A 15,388-nucleotide genomic window follows, 5' to 3' on the forward strand; every position below is an offset into this window, starting at 1 on the left:
TCTCCTCCATTTTTTTTTACAACATAGATGGGAGATTTGCTTAGCATTGAAAGGGTCGGTGCTTCAATAGAATAGATTGGATTGGTAATGGGATCACCTAAACAAGCACATAGATTATCTCAATATTTTCTCTTGCACTCTTTTCTCATTAAACAAAGTAGATTCTATTTATGTTGGAAGGATGAAAAAATCATGGTTTTAATTGTTATATTTTCATCCTCCACCACTTAATCCAATGAAATCACAATCAGATATTGTAGAACAATCAGGAATTGAACAAAATTAATTGCAGTATTTGTAGCTAAACCTAATAACATGTTTGAGTCAAAGGAATCATTTCAATTATGCATGAAGCTACAACGAAATTATGCCAATTCGTCTAATATTGGATCTTAAAGGAGCAAGAAAACTCAAGATTGTGGATATGTCATATTTATGTTGTTTGTCTATTGGGAGATGACTCTATGATGGGATGAACGAAATGCAAAAATGCATGATAAATTAAAAAATGAAATGGTAAGCCTACGTAAGAAAGTGGTTAAACTAGTTAAAGTGATAGTTATACATTAGTAAGAAGTCAAAACAATTAAGGGGTAGAAAATGTGATGTGGCATCTCTAGCCCATGCATTTTCAGCCATGGAGGGATAGCCACTTTTAGGCCATTAGAAGTTTGGCCCTTGAGGGACCATTTCACCATTTTAACATAAATATGGTTTTCTTAGGGAGGTTTGTAATTCATTTAAATGCACACATAAGGTGTAGAAATAAAAATGCAATGGGATTAAAGAAGCATTCACTAACATTTCATAGCAACCAAGAACCTATGATTAAATTAAACCTAATCACACATAACATGCATAATCCATGTAAATTTATTACAATAAATAATATGAAATCACATTTCATAGAAACTTATTTTTCAACTAAGAATTGTCCAAGGAAAATAGTTGCATATGAGCAATTTTCCTCCCAGCTATAGGCATCCACTATAGATGCCATCCCCAAGTTGGCTTATGAGGTCACTAGGGAAAATCAATGTAAGATATAGGCTCCCACTCACTCAGTCAAACCCATTTCTCTCATGGAATGGCTAATCCAATCATTACAAAGCATTGCACACATAATCTAACCCGAAAATATCAATGGCACTCTCTTCCACTTCCCTACACAACATAAGGAAGATCTTCCCCTACTATACTTGAGAGTGCCTTAGGGATTTTCTTCCCTTCCAATGCTCTTTAGTGTAGGCAAAAAGAGTCCAATTTGTTGAATGTTTTCTAGGAATAACTTGGAAGATTAAAATGTCTCTAAAAAAACCAATGAACAATTATAACCAATTGGTGAAAGCTTCCTTAGTTGCCCAACCTCTATGCTCATCTACAACATCTCTATCTCTTCACCAAGGACAACCAATTCCCCTTTCATGGTCTTGGTTTTGATAATTTTCATATTTATTGTTAATTAGTAATAGAAGAGAATGTAGAAAGCACTCCATAAAGCACTTTTTGTGTTTCTCAAATGCAACTTGAAATTACTTACAAAAGGGTATTTTCAACCTACTATGTGCCTTTATTATCCACCCATATTTTAAATAGGGGTTACAAATTAGGTTGATAATAAGGTTGAAAAGTATTTAGTCTAAAAAATCCAATATAATACGTGTCAAAACACCCATCACAATCTAGCTCAAAACTATTTATAAAAAGCATAATTTTAGATTCAAAAAAATATGTTGAAAATGGATGTTACAAATGTGATTGAAAAATGATTTGATGGTCACCATTTATTACAGAAATATTATAAATGAGGTAGAAATTTATTTTGAAATTTTAATAGGAGGTATAGGTTGAAACTTTTATTTTAAAAAATTGTTGTTGATCATGAGCTCAAATATGATCCTAGTAATAATCAATGATAAAATCCTAATCCTAAACTCACTTCCTACACTTAGCTTTTCTTGCTAAGCCTAGCAACTGGCCAAGTCAAAATCACAGTCTAAGTGGCTATATTCAAATTTGGATTGATAAGCTCCACAATATCTATATCTATATATATATATATATATATATATATATATATATATATATATATATATATATATATATATATATTGTGGAGCTTATCAATCCAAAGTTGAATATAGCTACTTAGACTGTATGTGTGTGTGTGTGTGTTATGTTTCTATGTTTTATATTTAGATTAATGCTTGAATCTCTCTCCATTATTAATATCAATTACAACAACCTAATTTAATCTCATAACATAGCTAGACGACAAATTATGGTTGTTGTTGGATTGCATAGTGTTAAATGAATGTATATGGAATCTTACTTGAAAGCACTGCATCACAACATGATAACTTCACTATGTAGAGCTCCCTGCCTATCCAATGCCTGGGTAACACTCCTCAAGTGAGACCTTCCTTGCTTTAGGAATTGATAATGTCAATGCTAGACTAGTAAAATGTTTGATGGACACTTAAGTGGACCCTAGTTTACCAATTAGAGCCAAGAAATGGTTATGTTGTTGGGACCACAACATGATTCTGAGGCCTTAGCAAAATGAAGAAACAATTGGCTAAACCACAAGTGGAAGATTGTTTTGATGATAAAACGAAATATTTGCTAGTGAGGAAGCCCCACTACTTTGTTGGAGAATGGAAAAATTCAAGGAGACATTCATGTATGAAGACATCTTTGAAATTTTATGGATAGAGTTTTCTAGTGAGTTTGTGTGAATGGTTGCATATGATTGATGAAGCCCCACATCACCATTAAGGAGACAGGAAGACAAGTCAAATCTTAAATCTAATAAATTTGGAGCATTGCAATCACTTGGTTAATCAAGCAATAAACTTTCGAGGGGAGCAGACAATGAAAGGATACATTGTATCTAGTTTGTAGTAGAATTGTACTAGTTGTACTCAAAAGCTAAGGACCAATTTCAGAAGGGGTTTTGAGAGATATTGGTGAACACAAACCCTACAAGGATAAAAAAGTTGTTGGTGAGCAGATCCACTTCATTATAATACGTGTACTACATCCAACATACCCAAATAGATTCACCGTGAAACATTTTCCTTAATGGATGCCTAAAACAATTCTTCATGATGACAATGAACGAAAATGTTTTGGAGATATCAAAAATCTCTCTATCCTAGCAAGACTAGTGAAAGGCCTGTAGAATAACCAAGCCGAGGGCTGAACAAATCCTCATGCCCACATTGAAAGGCATCATCTTCATCTGCTTAAAACTCCTCTTCTGATTCTTTCAGATCAAATTCGTCTTCGTCCTCGTCAGCTCAGCGATTCAGAGACTAATTCAGAGATCGAACTTATCAACATCCTCTGCATCTTAATATTCTCAATCCACTTTCTTAAGATAATTTATCATCGATATTCAAGGTTTTATTTTCTAAACTCTCACTCCTGTGATTGCCTTGTTGCTTCAACTTTAAAGGATCATTTCAATATTCATCTGTCTCAGTCTTCTCCTTAGAAATTATCTATTTCTTTTCAACAATTCCATCACACTTCATTTGGAGAGTAAACAGTGTTACAAGCCATAAAACAGTGCATAATAAGGCTGCTAATCCTTACCACTCCCAGTATATGTTCTCTCCGTACAGGTTGAACAATGTACCTTTGGTATGTATGTATCACTTATCATAAGCAGTAGCCATTCTTCCCAAGTGTCTCATCCTTTCACTCTCTGAAGGCTTTAGGTGGCCATTAATATCACCATAACCATGTAATATTTGAGCCTTCGTCAAATCATCCCAGCTGCAATAAATTGAAAAGAGGAGGGTTGTATTGCTTTTTACAGGCAAATGATCTAGTTGGGAGGCTATTTCTTGTTTTCTCGTTATACACTATTGACCTGGATAGCATTATACATCTCTAGAATTGTATAACTATTGTGGAGGACACAACTTATGCATCCTCGATTACTGAGAGAGGACCTTCTGAGCTGCTTCAGCTGAACACATAGTCTCTTGAATGTACAGAATGGATGGATAATGTTTTTTATTAGCATATTCATGGATCGTTGTTGGGAGGCCATCCCTATTCCCCTCATATTATGGGATATCATATACATCCTTTCACCCCTGAGGGAGACGAAGGGGAAAATGTTAATTTCATAACTCATATTCAGTTCTTGCTTACAATATATTAGTTCTTCATGAATTTACTATTGATTACATTTTTTTGTGAATCAACTATTGATTGAGGTTCACAAGGTATCAATGATCTCATTCTCACTTTTGGATTCAAGGGCGATACAAAATGTTAGATGTAGGTATTAAAGATTGATAATGAAAGGTGATACAAATAGTTACAGGATTGATAATGAAAATGACAAGAGGAACTCATCTCGTTCTCAACTCAATGGCACCTACCTCAAACCCTTATAGGGTTCCACCCATAGATTTCACAAGGCCTTTAGATTGCAAAGGAAAGCAAGGAAGTCAATGATTTAAAGGGAGAAGTAGAGACACGACACCTCTAAATATCACAGATTCTTGTTAGGAATTTTCTATAACAAACTCAAAGGATTTATCTCATGTTTTATGTGTCTTTCACAATAAGTCAACCTCATAGACCTACATCAAAGGCACATTATCCTACATAACTTAACAATCTTTCAATGATGGAAATAGGCATGTGTATTTTGTGCATCCTATTGATGGTGATGGGCACATGTCTTACGTTTATGGCAACCTGCATGTGTATTGCGTCAATGGTATTGACCTTATGTCTTTTATTGGTATTACATTGATGTATATGTTGATGGTGGTGAGCTCTTCGTATGGGCTTGGATCTTTTTCTCATCGTGGTTCCTAGTGGTTTTACATTCATTGAAATGTATCTTATTGTACATAATTAAAATTACTAACGTAAACCATTGATTCATATTATTGTAGTACTTGGTAGGTAGTCATTCTTTTGTTCCTAGACTAAATTAGTCATCAAGTTAGTCAGTTTTATTACTTATTAGCTAGTCGTATATTTTATGCTGGGACTAAATTAGTCATTTATATTAGTTTTTTTTAGTTGGGTCACTTAATATTGCTCATTTTTTGTAGTATTCCACTTGTAAAAGTTGTGGTGACTAACTTTTTTAGTCACGTAGTCACTAATTTATCATTTTCTACTAGTGGTCCCTTCAGAATTTTATATGGTAGAACATAGAGAACATAAGGTGAAACATAGACGTTGATAGCTAGATTATCTTATGGTCTACAACCATACATAATCAAATTCCCAAGAAAAATCTCTAAGCATTAGTTATTAATCATCAACCATAGAAATTTATTTGGTTTGACACTTTTCTCCAACTCTAGAAACACACACAGGCTTAAAATAAATTGCATACCCTATTCTGATTATAAATCCAAATTCCAATCCTTGAATTCTATGGTTTGCTCAAGCAACCAAACATAAATAAAAGAGGAAGCTTTACATGGAATCAGAGGTATGAGAGTTAATTATCTTCTTTGCAATCGTGGCATTACCTCAACAATAAAGTGAGCCTAGATCTTGTCACTACGAGATTCCATGACTCCCTTTAAAATCATAAGCCCCAAGCCTCAAACAATGTCAACTATTTCAAGGAAGAGCCCCTAATCCTCACAAAGCATTTACAATATTAGTCAAAACCAAAAGAAGATAACATGACAACGTTAAACCATGTCTCAAAATAACAAAAATGAGTTATTGAATGCATTATAAAAACCTTGTTAATCTAAGAAATTAACTGAGCTCTATAAGAAATTCTGGGGGCTAACTCATATTCTCCACTAGGATAGGGCACCCCATAGTTTGAAGACCCAATTCCACAGTCGAGCTTGCACCACCTTCTAGGTTACCTTTTGAAACTAATCCACCATCCTTATCAAGCACCTACATGGTTTCCAAGGTAATAAACAATTATACCCGACTGGCAAGTTTACAGCGATATTTTTCTTTTTTTAACTATTGGAGGAAGTGATTTACCAGTTGGAGAAAAACAATCACTGAATGGATGGACAATACATAAAGAATCACAAGAAGATCACAATTGTAAATGTAAATCCCCAGTATATCAAAATGGAAATGTAATATCTTAAAGTGCCAATAAACACCAAGAATGGACATGAAATACTAGTCTAGTTATAGTAATTGTAACTTGGTCAAGTTGTTGTTATAGTTAAGTTGTTGTTATAGCTGATGTAGGATTATTTTGGGTTCCCATGTCACAAAAAATGTAAGGTTAGTTGTGAGGTCATGATAGCTAAGGAGTGCCAGGGCATGCTAAGGAATGAAAAGGCGTGCTAACACATGCCATACAATTTTGTTGTCTGATGGTTTGATTTAATTTTATGGTGTTATTTTTATTTTCCGCTTTGCATAGAACTATTTTTCCTAGTTTGGAACATTACGATTATCAATTTCTAGGTGTTCTAAGGAGGGAGTGACAAGGTATGCTATGCATTTCTGCCAAGGCATGCTAGTGTGATAGGGAAGAATACCAAGATGTGCCAAGTGCCAAGGTGTGCCAATGCATTTTAAGGAGTGTTAGGGAGTGCCAGAGAAACATAAGGGAGCACTAGGTCATAATGCATGGAAATGAATTAATAAGTGTGTGTGACAAGAAGTGTCAGCGAGTTCCAAGTGTTCTAAGGAGAGAGTGACATGGTATGATAGGTTGTGCTAAGTGACACTGGATTGCTAGGGTGTCATGCAGCCAAGATTTTTTGTGTGCCAAGGTATGTCAACATGTGCTAGGATGTCTTATGGAGTGCCAGGGAAACACAAGGGAGCACTAGGTCAAATTAGTGCATGCAAATGAACAAATAAGAGTTTGTGATAGGAAGTCTCAGTGAGATACATGTGTGTTGAGGTAGTAACAAGGTATGGTAGGTAGTGCTAAGGTATGCTAGAGGCCAAGGCAACATGCCAAGATGTGCCAGGTGCTAGGGTGTACCAAAGAATTCCACGGAGTGTTATGGAGTGCCAAGGAAACAAAGGGATCACTAGATTCAAATACATGGAAATGAATGAATAAGAGTGTATGACAGGGAGTGTTAGTGATTTTGAGGTGTGGTAAGGAGGGAGTGAAAATATATGTTAGGTAGTGCCAAGGAATGCTAGAGTGTCATGGCAACATACCAATATGTGCCATGTGCTAGGGTGTGTCAATGTGTTCCAACGAATTTTAGGGAGTGCCACATAAACCCAAGAGATAACTAGTTCAAAATGCATGGAAATGAAGATATAAGAGTGTGTGATAGGGAGTGTCAATGAGTTCCAAGTGTTCTAAGGAGAGAATTACAAGGTTATAAGCTAGGCAATACCAAGGCATGCTAGAGTGTCAGGGCATGTCAAGGAGTGCTAGGTTTTACTAGGGAGTGAAAAGCATGCCAATAAATGTAGGGGATGCTAACACACTCCACATAGGCCTAAGGGATTGTTAGACATGCCATGTGTTATGGCATGCCAAGATGTAAACTATGTTTCTTAGTTGTTTTATGGCCATGGTTGGAGCAAGCCTTGAATTGGTAACTTATTAAGTGGGATGAGTTGAAATTGGACATGAGTAGCCTAAGATGTGTTATAGGTGGTTCTTAGGTGAACAAGGCATAGTCTAGTTGTAGTAACTATAACTTGGTTAATTTGTTGTAGTTGGAGCAGGACTTGGTTGGGTTCTGACCAAGTCTAAAAAAAAGTAAGGGTAGTTGTGAGGGCATGATATCTAAGGAGTGTCAGGGCATGCCAAGGAATGAAAATGTGTGCTAACACATGGAAGATAGTGTTAATGGATGGTGAGGAGTGTTAGGGAGAGTTAGGGGAGCACAAGGGAGAACTAGGTCAAAACACTTGGAAATGAAAAAATAAGAGTGTGTGCCAAGGAGTGTCAGTGAATTCTAGGTGTCCCAAGGATAAAGTGTTATAGGAGAAGTTCATAATATGAATTGCAGGAGGCAAGCCTATGGTTATGATAAGGCATGGACAAATAATTTCAGAGAAATGAAGACTTTGGGTTGGGCATAATATTTTTTTCTAATGAATTAATTGGGTTCCCAAGTCGCAAAAAAAGTAAGGTTATCTATGAGGGTGTTAGTATCAATTAGTTCAGTCTATCACCAGTGATAAAATATGCTCTTACAAGGTGGTGTTAGGGTATCAAGTCAAATTTTTGTCATTTCAATGAGTCTTCAAATAAAAATCTGGTCACCGACTAGTGTGTCTAGGGCTATTTCCACTCTCTCAAGAATTTCATATGTCGGTCACTTTCATCACTAAGTTGAGTCTGTTGGTACTCAGAATGAACCTCAAGGCTGAGAAGAGGCAATTCTGAGGTAACCACAGACCAAGATTTTGATCTAGCATCTAGCCCTGCCAAACCAAAGAGGGCTCTCTCTTTGCCAACTAAGGGTGGTTGAAATAAATGAATCTTAGGCTAGCTATGAAGAACAAGGATTTGGTTAAAATTGTGGGTCAAAAACAACAAGAGAAGGGACCATTGGGATATGGAATCGAGGCTAGTTTTTTTCATCAAACTTGGGGAAAAGTAAGTGCAATGTTCAGCCAAATTAAAGATATAATGAGAGAAAAAAAGAGGAAAAATACCACTTCCATGCATGCATGAATTAGGGGATGGATATACAGTGGAAACTTTAGAAGAAAGAGAAGCACAGGGTTACTCAAAAAAGCATCTAACAGAGGATGGATTCTGTAACAATAAGAACTACATTAAAAAACATAATCATTGTGAAAGGAGCATCATGCGTGGATGGATTCCTAACACTTCCCTTAGAGAATGTTGTAATGAAATTAGCAGAAAAAACAACGCATGGAAATGAATTTAAAAGAAAAACATGCTACACATTAAACGTCGTGATGGATCCTAAGTTTAAAGGGTAGAGACTGCTCCAATAGAATAATATTCAGAAAAGTTTAAGCTTTACATAGTCCAATAGTAGCTTTCCTCTGCTGAAAAATTTGAACACTTTACAATCTGAAATTCATAAAATATATACAATTAGCTCATCCCTAGGCTAAGGGATTCGAGCTCAAACATCTCCCTAAAGATAGAAATAGTTACATTAAATTTGGAATTCCCTGCTAAGAATAGGGTCCGAATTTCTAAAAATAGGGGTCAAAGATGAACTTGTATCTCTTGAACCATAACACTTGTTACAAAAATGAAATAGGTTTTTGTAGATAATATTATTTTTCAAAAAAATGTCTCTCAAAGTTTGAAAATTCAGTTCCAGTTGCACGAAATCTATGCCACAAAATAATCTCTAAAATAGGAAATCATTAAATATTTAAATCTATAAAAATAGGCTGTAAAGATCTAGCCCAATATTCCAATTCACGAAACCTGTGAATAAACTGAAAGAGGTTTTTGTTATATTTCTCATGGTTGACAAAAACTGCCTTGGGTTTCTCAAAATTACTTTCCATCTGTTATAAAATGGCGCCAAAATACAATGACTAAAACAATAAAACAAATGCAAAATTTGTTTTGTTTTAATGTAGGCTTCAAATCTCACTGCATATCTCCCACATAGTAATATATGTTCATAAAATGAAGGAATTTTTTATTATTTGTTATGTGATTCACAAAAACCTCTTTCATTTTTGTAAAATTTATGTCCATTACTTGAGAAACTGATTTTGCAGTAAACTTGCCCCTGTCTGCAAGAAATGACCTCAAAACCCCAAAAAATCATGCCAATCACCTCCTTCATAAATCAATAATATTGAAACTAATGCTTCCACACATTATAGCTCACATAATTGACCATATTTCACTGGATTTGTAGCTATAAACCATGAAAAAGGTGAAGGAAGTTTTCACAATGTAAAATTATAAGAAAGCATGCATCATGCATAACCAAGAATCAATCATTCTTTTCGATCATATCTTCTAATCCAGGAACTAGTTTCAGGTGTGAAATATACTGTTGGAAGTCTCTTTCCAAGCTACTTCTGATGAACATACTTAGGATATGATTTACACTAAAGCTCATGTGAAAAACATCTCTGAAAACCAGACATAGTAAGAGCCCAGTTTTCTCCCTGGTGACAGGCTACCAAGACTGGAACTAACAGAGTCAACCGTCATGAAAACATCATTAATATCACTTCAGTCACATCATCATGGTCTCCATTTAGCTCAGTGTCACCATTAGGTCATTAGGGTTAAGGTCAAAAAATCAGTCATTTCATGTATAAATCCAGCAAATGAGGAGTAGCAATAGATAAATTTGTTCAATAACACTTGATTTCAAATGTAATTTATGTTTTTATATGTAATAATGTTCCTAAGTTTCTAAAGTTACAAGAAGAGGTCTTAAGGCTACAAAAATAAAAAAGAAAGTGAATTGGTGAGGTGGACCATCCTACCTCATTAATCACTCATACACCAAAATCAAATTATAAAAGCACATAGAGGAGCTCATTCACACTCATTTGCACTTATCTACTATCTTGTTAGAAAATTATATATTACGGAGTAATGGAACACATAAAATATTGCAGAAATATAAACACAGAAAACACATAAAACAAGAGAGAGACAAATATACATAGTTCACCCAGTTTGGGCTACGTCCACCCCGAACAGCCAGTCCTTCCTTTCTATTATCCAGCAAAATGAAAGACACAACCTACAACAGATCCGTTGTAATATCCTCTATTTTCTCTCATAGTTTCACCTCTCTACTTCTCGCTCGGAGAATACACATATATTACACAACCTCAATACAATGCCCTCATATGAAGAGAGGGGTTTCCTTCTAGGGAAAAAAACCCTAAACTAAACATAAGTTCTACCATCAGATCATCTACCTAATGAACGGCCTAGATTGACCAAAAATTACTATACTTTTACAAGGCAATTTTACATATGTTTTTAGCTTCGGGGGCGCTGCCCCTGAACCCTTGCCAAGGGACCACTAGCCCCCGCACCCCCCCACGTGGAGGGGTGTACAAACTTCCTAGGGTATACATCTGGCTGAAACAAAGACCTCTGAACAATCATGCTCCACATCCAACAATCTCCCACTTGGAGAATGATTGTAGCAACTCCATCGCTGCTTCATTTGTTGGACAATGAATCCTCTTTGGACCTGGCTGTTTCTCATCTTCATCATCATCCTTCAATACCAATTGAAGCTGAGCATATTCTCATTTTCTCCCTAGTTACAACTTTTGTTAGCATATCTGCAGGATTCTGACTAGTGTGTGTCTTTCCCAGCTTCAACTCTCCATCTTCCAACACTGATCGTATGAAATGGTACTTGAGATGTATGAGTTTAGTCCTGGAATGAAATGCTGAGTTCTTTGCAAGATGAATGGCACTTTGGCTATCACTGTATAGCGTGCCCATATCATGCTCCTTACCCAATTCACCCATAAACCTTTGTAACCAAATCATTCCTTTACTAGCCTCTGTACCAGCAACATACTCTACTTCTGTTGTTGAAAGTGAAACAACACTTTGGATTTTTGAAACCCAACTGACAGTTGTTCCACCAATAGTAAATACATATCCTGTAGTGCTCCTCTTGTTATCTCTATCATTTTCCATATCTGCATCAACATATCCTTGTAGAGAAATGTTTGAACCACCAAAGCATAATGCTTGATTTTTGGTACTTTTCAAATATCTGAGAATCCATTTCACTGCCATCCAATGTTCCTTTCCTAGATTTTTCATGTACCTGCTTACAACTCCCACTGCATGTGCAATATCAAGCCTTGTGCAGACCATTGCGTACATTAAGTTTCCAACTGCTGATGCGTATGGAAGTTTAGACATATAATCCATGTCTTCTTGGGTCTTTGGGCACATTTCCTTACTAAGTTTGAAATGGCTAGCAAAAGGTGTACTAACTGGTTTTGCATTGTGCATATTAAATATTTTCAACACCTTTTGTATGCACTCATTCTGAGACAATGTTAATTTTTTATTTTTCCTGTTTCTAGTGATTCTCATACCAAGGATTTGTTTTGCAGCTCCAAAATCCTTCATTGCAAATGAATTTGCCAATTTTCTTTTAAGCACATTTATTTCCTGCATGTTAGACCCTGCAACAAGCATGTCATCTACATACAATAACAATATAATATAGCTGCCATCATTTTTCTTTTTCAGATAAACACAATGATCAGAGTGACATCTAGTATAACCTTCTTCAGACATAAACTTGTCAAATTTTAGATACCACTACCTTAGAGCCTGTTTTAACAAGTACAATCTCCTCTTCAACCTGCACACTAGTTTCTCCTTCCCTTTCACCTCATATCCTTGTGGCTACTGCATATATATCTCTTCCTCTAAATCCCCATGGAGAAAGGTTGTCTTTACATCTAACTGCTCAAGATGCAAATCTTCAACTGCTACTAGACTTAAAATCGTTCTGATTGAATTCATTTTAACAGCAGGAGAAAATATTTCATCAAAATCAATACCTTTCTTCTGTGCAAACCCCTTCACCACAAGTCTAGATTTCTACCTCTTTTTTCCTCCATCTTCTTCTTTCAGCTTGTAAACCCATTTATTCTTCAATGTAGTTTTTCTTGCAGGCAACTTGACTAAGTCCCAAGTCTAGTTATGCACTAAGGAGTCCATCTCTTCTTCCATGGCTACCTCCCACTTCTTCCTGCTTTCAACCTGCATTGCTTCTTCATAACATTCGGGTTCACTAGAATTAGTCAAAAATAAATAATATAATGAAGGAGAGTATCGTTCAGGGGGTCTACTTATCCTAGTAGATCTTCTAACACCACTTTCAAGTGTTTGGGGTGCCTGTTGTTGTTGTGGTGGTGGTTTTTGCTGTGGTTGTTGATTATTATTATTTTTAGGCACCTTTCCTTTTTCAGTGATTTCATCAAGAACTATATATTCCTTGTTTTCTTTTTCCTGTTCCTTTTCCTGCAACTGATTTTTATACAAGACCTTTTCATTGAATATTACATCTCTGCTCCTAATTGTTGGCATTATGATACATATGTTGTACTTGATGGCAACCCACTCATCTCAGATAATAAATTATAGTGTAGAGAAAAGTTCACGCACTTTTATGCAGAGAAAAGTTTATTTCATGTAGAGAAAAAGTTCACGCACTTTCATGCAAGGAAAAGTGTGTATATGTTGGAGAACTTACCTTTGGTCCATGGTAGTTAGTCCTTGGTATTTGAACCTATGAGGAAAAGTGTGTATATGTTATAGAACTTACCTTTGGTCCATGGTAGTTAGTCCTTGGTATTTGAACCTATGAGGAAAAGTGCGTATATGTTGGAGAACTTACCTTTGGTCCATGGTAGTTAGTCCTTGGTATTTGAACCTATGGTTTTCAACCATGGTACTTCGTCAAAAGTGTTGATCTCACGTACTTTCATGGTTGGTTCATGGTATTAGTCCAACAGTTTTTTGATCCTATGGTTTTGGCTCGTGGTATTGTGAAAGGCCTAAGCCTATATAAAGCAAAGGAGATCACTTGGCTAATTCATCCTTTCAATTGAATATCTTAAGATCTGAAATATTGGGTTATTGTTTTGAAAGTTTGATCTATGAAAGTGAAGTTGAAAGCGAATCTGTGAAGGGTGATCTCTCGAGCGCTACAGCTGCGGAAGTGCGGAGGCGCCACAGAAGGCGCAGTGCAGAGGTGCCACAGAAGGCGCAGTGCAGAGGTGCCACAGAAGGCGGAGTGCGGAGGTGCCACAGAAGGCGCAGTGCGGAGGCGCCACAGAAGGTGCAGTTGCGGTGGTCGCGGCGCCACAGAAGGCGCAGGTGCGGAGGTAGTACAGATATCCGCAGATCTATACCAGTGAAGTTGCGATCCCTGCTTAAAATTTGTTTTAATTGCCTTTGACTATTCTGCAGGGTTTTGGGTGCATAACTGATGTTTGGTTACTGGTATTTAGTTCAGATAATAGCATGATTAATGACTTATCTTTATGTACTAGATCTGGTTGATAACTCTCATAATATCATTGTATATGTATGGATCTAGTGATTGGGTGATTCAGAAGGTTGCTTGATTATGAGCTTCAATGTTGTTGTTGGGTCCAGTATGAAAATTGGATGAAAAGTGGCCTTTCAGATTATGTGTTGTGCTTCAGTGTATCCAGTCTGAAAATTGATGAAACGTGGTACCTGGAGGAGAGAAGATTGTAGTCCAGCGCCTATGTACTAGTATCTAAGCTAGTACAAAAGCTAAGGGAGATCTTTGGAGCATTGTAGCAAGTAGCAGCCTGCGTACTAGTAAATGGATCGGCTAGTACAAGAGCAAAGGGGGTTGTAGCTCCCATACTGGTATAAGACTGCACCAGTACAAATATTGTAAAAGGATTTTCTTATTAAGAAGAAGATTGAGATGACTTGCAGCAGGTGGTTTTTCTCCCGCATTGGGTTTCCACCTTATATCATGGTGTTCATGTGTGTGCCTTATGTGTGATGATCTATTCTCTATTACGACATCTGTTATCTGATAATATGGTTGATAATGTTCTAATGCACTCATTGAAGATAAATTAACTTAATCATAAGAAGTTGTGGAAGTAGCATATATGAATTTGATTATGGAAATGAAAAAGTTTTATTAATGTGATAATACTGATTCACCCCCCCTCTCAGTATTATTTCCAACAATTGGTATCAGAGCAGGTCCTTTGATAGAAGCTTGATCGCTTGAAGGAGATCCGTGGAACAATGGGAAAGAAGCTTAAGAAGAAAGCACCTAAGAAAAAGAAGTCATCTCAGAAGAACTATGACAGTGGGAGAATCGATTGGGGATTAGGTATAAGAAGCTCTTCAGATTCAGAATCAGATTCAGAATCATTATCAGGTATGAATATATTATCCTCTGATGTTCCAACTATATTTCCTTTTGGAAGAGATGAAAGTGATAGCGAAACTACTGAATTTTCTCTTATGGGTGAACAAGAAAGATATCAAATAGAGGCAGAATTTAAAAGGCTGACAAACAAAATTAGAGATCAACAAGATCTATTGAACAAAAGGGAATGTGATTTCAAAGAAGAAGCTACCAAACTAAAGGCCCAAGTAGAAGAAGGAAACAAGGTAAGAAAGCTACTCAAGGATAAGGAAGACCAATGTCAAAAATTGCAGCATGAAGTGACATCATTAAGAAAAGAAGTCAACGAAAGAAGCACAACCATCAAGAAACTCAAAGATAGATCCAGCTACTATGAAAATCTTGAAGCTACAATCCTCTCACTAAAAGGAGATCTTGAAGAATCAAAGAAGCAGAATACAGATCTACTCCAAGCTATTTCAAAACAAGAAAACGAAGTCACCAGCTTAAAATCTCAACTAGAATGTGCCTTCCGAGTTCTTCAAATGTAGCAGGATCTGAATGACAAACAA

This window comes from Pinus tabuliformis, chromosome 7 (assembly GCF_031772625.1).
Source record: "Pinus tabuliformis cultivar Carrire ecotype Pingquan chromosome 7, CPIR1, whole genome shotgun sequence".
NCBI lineage: Eukaryota > Viridiplantae > Streptophyta > Pinopsida > Pinales > Pinaceae > Pinus > Pinus tabuliformis.